The following is a 6,327-nucleotide window of genomic DNA, read 5'->3' as shown; positions in this document are numbered from 1 at the left end:
ATTCACAGGTTTGGATCCTGGGCACAGACCTACACGGCGCTCATCAAGCCTTGCTGTGGCAGCATCCCACATACAAAATAGAGGAAGACAGGCACAGATGTTAGCTCAGGGCCAATCTTCCTCATCAAAAAAAAAAAAAAAAATCAAAACCAAAAGTTTTTCTTCAGAGTTTTAAAGGCATTCTTTTTCTTGAACATCCAGTGCTACCGATGTGAAGTTTAATGCCAGCTTGATTCTCATTCTTCAGTGATCTGCTGTTTTCTTTCAATAATGATCCTGGATGGAGGCCTTTTTACAGCCACTGGTGGGCTATTCCAATCTGAAGACTTAAGTCTTTGCGGTATTGAAATCCTCTTGTATCACTCAAATTAACAATTTTCTCACCTCAATTTTTGGTATTCATTTTCCATAATTCCTCTTAATTATCTATTAGTCCTTTTCAAATAATTACCTATTTGATCCTTTTGTCTATTTTTATTTTATTTTATGGGAGATTTTCTTAATTTTTTTTGGGGGGGTGGGGAAGATTAGCCCTGAGCTAACATCTACCACCAATCCTCCCCTTTTTGGTGAGGAAGCCTGGCCCTGAGCTAACATCCGTGCCCATCTTCCTCTACTTTATATGTAGGACGCCTACCACAGCATGGCTTGACAAGCACTGCCATGTCCGCACCCGGGATCCAAACTGGTGTACCCCAGGCCGCTGAAGCAGAATGTGTGAACTTAAGTGCTGCACCACCAGGCCAGGCCCATCAATTTTACACTCTATAATTTTTCTTTTGTCTTTTGGCAATCATTTTTTAAGTAAAGTGTCCTTCTTAATCTCCGTTTGTTCTTCTTTCATAATGTCTTGTTCTTGTCTAAGGGATGCAGTGCATTCTGGAGTCTTTCTAAAGGTGTTAGAATGTCTGTAAAAACTTCTGTTCTTATCTCTTACTTTGGAGTCAGTATTTTCTGTTTTTTTTTTTCTTGGTCAGAGTCTCCCACATTAGGGGCTTTCTCAAATGTATGGAAATCTTTGGTTTTCTGTTCACATTTTAGGGTGAGGTGAATGCAATGAGTGGGGTTATGATTTATGGAGTGGCGAAATCAGCTGTCCCATAAACAAGATGTTGCTTGTTTTCCCCTATTTTTCAGTTTTGTGTCTCACTTCCACCCTGATGGTATCTGAATTTTCAGAATTCTGAGCATCTCAGTGGTTCTTCTAGGCAGCTTATCTCCATTTCTGTTACTGCACCACCCACCTCCTTTTCGTTTTCCTCTCCACTAACCTCTGGATGACTGTCATCTGTTAGCTTGTTTCCATCCTCTTGTCATCTTCTAAACTTTTGTTGAAATCTTTTATCAGTTAATGATCCCTTCTTATTTATCTTTTGAGTTTGTACCTATTTGCATTCCTTTACTGACATTTAATGGTCTTTTGGATGGAAGAGAATATAAATATATGTGCACAATCTGCCATCTCTATCTGGAAGTCCGTGTTAATTTTAAAAGGCACGTTTGTATGACCTGAAATTTCTAGATACATATTCGGTATTTATTTATTGCCCACATCAATTGTAGAAATGTATTTTCAGTGGACATGTTTAAGATATCTTTTAGCACATGTCATTTCTCTGGCCATTTTCTCAATATTTGAAGGTATAATACCAAATCAAACATTTATTTAATCCTTTACAGGTATAAATTACTTCAAATGCTTTTATTTATTTTTTAAAACAGCACTCTGAAATAGGTATTGCCACGCTCCCATTTCACAGATGAGAAGTGGAGCTTCTGAGAGAGTCGAATGATGCTTAAGATCATTAAAGCTAGTGAATGCTGGCCTGGTATTTAGATCCAGACCTTTCCAGGCTTTTTTTCCTAAGTCACATCATGTCTCTTAGATATGACTTGATACAACCTGATAAATACAACAGCATAAATAAGTAGATAATTTAACCTTTGTCTACAGAACAAATTTCTACTTCCACAGGGCTTCGTGTGTAATGCTTTAGATTCAGTCTTGGCTGTAGTTTTAAAATAATATTTAAAACTAGTCCTGAATGTTTGGTAAGTTTGTAGCATTCTTAACTTCTCCCAGTGGACTTCATGGATATCTTCCTCTGTGAAAGTATGTCACGTTGCATAAAGGAAAAGCTGTTGTTTCAAAGACTGGGGGAAGGGCTAAGGAACAGTCAGACTCTTCTAATTGTCTTCAACTGTCATATATCTTACTACATTTTAGGTCAGATAATTTGGCTTGTAATATTCAAAACTGTATTAATTATGGGATTTTATAATGAGGTTATGCAGTATATGTTTGCCAATTGGGAAAGAAAGATAATTATGCTTGAATGTAGGTCACATTTAAGAAACTCTCTTAGGCCTGATGGGAACCATGTTTCTTTAAAAATCAAGAATTAATGATATTCAAGAGAATGGTGTCTCTCATTCCATGACCCAATTCTTCTGGTCAGAGAGTTTTCTTGGTGGGTGTTCTTAGGAAGAGAAACTTGCATAATTTCCTAGAGGGCAGTTTGGGCCAGCTGTGGTAGGAGCTGACCTGGATCTTGTTGGTTATAAGAAACTGGTGGATAAAGTATTACCCATGGGGACGTTTATGGGCACGTTTCTAGGGTTGATATCATAAGTGGGTAATTCTCCTACCTGCCCACAAAATGTTTTATGCTAACTTCTATATGAGAAAGAGATTTTTGTCTACAATGTGATTGCCTTAGTCTGTGCCCTTGAAAAATTGCTGGTATGTTCCAACTCTCAATATTTTTTATTTTTTGGGTTTTTTTCCAGAGCTGTTTTGGTTTCAGGATTAAAATGGGAGTGAACACCACTCAAAACTAAGAAGTTTGATGTAAGGAGTATATTGATATAGTTTTTGTAACATCCAAGGAATCTCTGTTGTACCTAATTAACCATCTTGACTGAGGCATGAAAAAAATGGTCTGCATAAAGATTTCCCAGCCTCTGCCCCACCCCATCCCATTCCACTCCCAACCCACCAGGAGAGAGGCTGCAACAAATAATAGACTGTTTAAAATTCATTGCATGGTCCAAGAAGAAACACAAAGCTTTCTGATGGCATAGCTGGATTTCCTTGGAATGGTGGATAGTTTTACAAGATATGTAGCAAGATGGATCCCAGCTCCCAATATCCAGAGCAAAGCTTTGATTCTGCAACTGTGGTTTAAGAGGTTTAGTGGTTTCACTTGTGTTTGGGTTGGGGCAGACTGCTTTTCAAAAGAAAGAGAGAGAAAAGAAGAGATCTAAATTTTAAATTACAATTTTAACTGGGCTGGGATTTTGTCAGTTGACATGTATCTATTTTCAGTTATTGTTTTCATCTTTGCCTTACCTTATCGCAAATGGAATATTATTGTTAACCAGTCAGCTGATGAAACATTCTGAGGATGAATTTTATAGCCTGTATTTCTCTCCATCTCTTTCCCATCATTAAAGAATTAAGGTACTTGAACAAGCTGTGTTAAGGAACTAATAATATCATAAAACATATTGTACTTTAAGATTATTGGGCATTTTTCGATGCCAAGCTTTGGAAAGACATATGATGTGCTAAGGATGACTGGGGCAGTGGGAAGAGCTAGGTCCTGAAATAACCCTCCTGATTCGGTCTCCTACCCTTTCAGCTAGCCAATATTTGATCTGCAAGAATGACACAGAGTTAGCCACTTGGTTTATATTTTCTCTCTCTCTCTCTCTTTTTTTCTTTATCCACTCCCCATCCTCATGGCTATTTGCGTGAAACTAGTTTCCTCAGACTAGTTCGATTACGTCTCTTAAAGGCAGGTCTCAGATCTTTTTCTCCATTGGCATCTCCATGCAATTTGCATGCTGGTTACTGACCATAGTGAAGGCTCATAGCAAGCTGTAGATGACCTGATGCAGCTCTTAGCTGCATCTTACATATTTGGGCCAAAAAAAATCCTGGAATCCAGAATTGAGAAAATATAGTTCTTCCTAGGTCTATTCAGGCCTATCTAGCAGTGAATTTCCACTTGGGAGTTCTTTTGTGATGATGCATGAGTGGTGTGCCAATTACTCTGGGTTTTGAGCTTTATGTGAATAAGAAAGTCTGAGATCAGCTCTTATGAATAGGTGAGCTGAGGTGTAGTAATCCAGCGCTGCTTGTCTTTGGGGTGTAGTATGTTTGGCTAATCCTATTGACTATAATTCTAACTGGGTGGCTCTTGTTAAATCTTTGAGGAAAAGATGTAATCTTCAGGCCAAGGGCACAGGAAGAAAATATTCCAACTATTCTTGACACTCCCCAGGTCTCAAAGCAAGAATTTGATTTACTTTTTAAAAATAAGATTTATAAGCTGCACCAGACTGATCTCCACTTGAAGGTTGTGGCTGGAACCTAACCAGGATAGTAGAAAGAGTGCTTTCATTAAGCGGGGCATTGTTCAAGGTCATAATGCAGGATGAAGAAGAAGTAATGGATATCATGTTTTAAAGTCATGTCTAATTGCTAGGAGATCGTTCAAGTAGCAACCCAACAGATCAGCCCCAGGGACTTGTGGGAAGACATTCTTAAATGCTGGAGAGGAGTGAGTCTTAGAATAGGGGAAGGATTGTGTTTAGCTGCATCTCCTCAGATTCTTTGCAAAGCCCTAGGATTACTTGGTAGGGTGTGGACATGACAGAATAAACACAAGTATTTCTGAGACTCTAAGACTTTGTAAATAAGGTGCTTTTAGATAGATCTAAAAGAATTTGAGGCAGCAGAAATGGTAAGCGTTGGATAAAGAGCATCGCAGGCTGAAAGGCTAAATCTGGTGAAAAAAAGTTAAAGCTTCTACTTTTCCCTGTTGGACTAACATTCACTGGTTTGAAATTAAAATTGTGGGACCTTTGGAGAAAACTTTAGACTCAAGGGGAAGGCGTCTGTTTTGATATTCAACATGGCAATTTATTTCTATAAGGAGATGAGTAATTTTTGGATAATTTTTGGTTTTTAGAACACTGCATTTGGCAACCCTATTATAAACTTTTGGAGATGTATTGCACTCCATAAAATAGCTACAACAGTTTGGATTTTTTTTAATGGCCAGAGCCATTATGTGCTGCAGCTCTTGGATTTGATCCATGATGCTTCGCGGTCCAACGGCAATCTCTAGAGCCCAGAGCCCTGGGACTGATTCCAAGAAAACAGTAGGTCAGCACTGGAAGAGAAAGACGTTGTTGCCCAGATCACCACAAATGGAAATGAGAGAAGAGAAATGCTTATCAGGGTAAATAAACTCAAAGACTTATTATTAGTAAGGGGGTGGTGAGTGGGTGGAAGGAGAAATAGTCACAGGGCTGACATTTACTGAGAATTCACTCATTGTCTTGCACATTATTAGATGCTTTAATACGTTATTTCATCTAGTCCTCGCTAAATCCTGAAGGTTGTATTATTTTCATTGTTACAGATAAGGAAACTGAAAAGAGAGGTTAAGAAAATTGCCCAAGGCCACACAGTAAGTGTATGGTGGGAATGTTTGTTAACTCAGGTATCTGACGCTAAAGTTCATGCTCTTTCTGTTCTGCCACAGGTAGGTATTATTTAGATGAGCTGTTATTAGTGACTGCTGTAGATCTGTAACTGTCAGATCAATGTGCAATGGCCATGGGTGACCAAATCATCCTGTTTTCTAGGGCTCCAAAAAGTCAAAGTGCAGAGTTCAGGGAACCTTGATAATCAGAATTAGTCATAAATCTCTGGCTTCATTCACTCATTCAATAAATATTTGTTGAGCTCCAACTATATGCCCATTATAGCTCCAACTACATACCCAACTGAGTTGGGTAATGGTACTGCAGCAGAAAATAAGAGGGATGCTATTCTTGTCTTCATGAGCTTACACTCTGGAAATAGTAAATAAGTAAAGAGGTAAACACATTCAAGTCCGTGAAGAGGTTAGTTCGGTAAGTGGAACCATAACGTTATCACAATGTGCCAGGTTGCTGTGGGAATGAGATGCGCAAGTAAATTGAATAGTCTAGTTACCTACCTGGACTTTACCAAGAAGTAAATTTGGCTCGCTGAATGGCAAATCCCCAGATGAGGATAGCTTCATATATGGATTAGCTGCGATAAAATGATTCTCCTCAACCTTCTGTGAAGATAACGCTCAACTTGTGGCTCCTTGAATGTTTTTTCCTGGCCTTTTCCTTTGAGGAACTTTACTTGAATCTACTGATACTCAAAGGGGAGTAATGGAGCACTTCAGTAGGGTCATGGCATCTCTATTTTGCGATGAGGATAGTTTTTCAAGAAGGGGAATGGGTTTTTCTTTTGTAAAGGTCACACTGTTTTGATTT

The 6,327-nt window shown here is 38.6% G+C and overlaps 1 long non-coding RNA gene across 2 annotated transcripts in view; it reads left to right on the top strand.

Moving 5' to 3' along the window:
- Positions 1-4,979: 4,979 nt before the first annotated feature.
- Positions 4,980-6,327, top strand: part of LOC139045049 (uncharacterized) — a 43,575-nt gene continuing 42,227 nt past the window's right edge. Inside the window, exons 1-2 of one of the 2 annotated variants that reach the window (XR_011502634.1) lie at positions 4,980-5,252; positions 5,436-5,483. This is a non-coding gene — a long non-coding RNA (uncharacterized lncRNA). The remainder of the gene's footprint in view (positions 5,253-5,435; positions 5,484-6,327) is intronic. The other variant, XR_011502635.1, reaches the window with a different exon arrangement.

Source organism: Equus asinus, chromosome 4, assembly GCF_041296235.1.
Source record: "Equus asinus isolate D_3611 breed Donkey chromosome 4, EquAss-T2T_v2, whole genome shotgun sequence".
Lineage (NCBI taxonomy): Eukaryota > Metazoa > Chordata > Mammalia > Perissodactyla > Equidae > Equus > Equus asinus.
The sequence above is the reverse complement of the archived record's forward strand: the minus strand, read 5'-3'. Positions and strand labels throughout refer to the sequence as shown.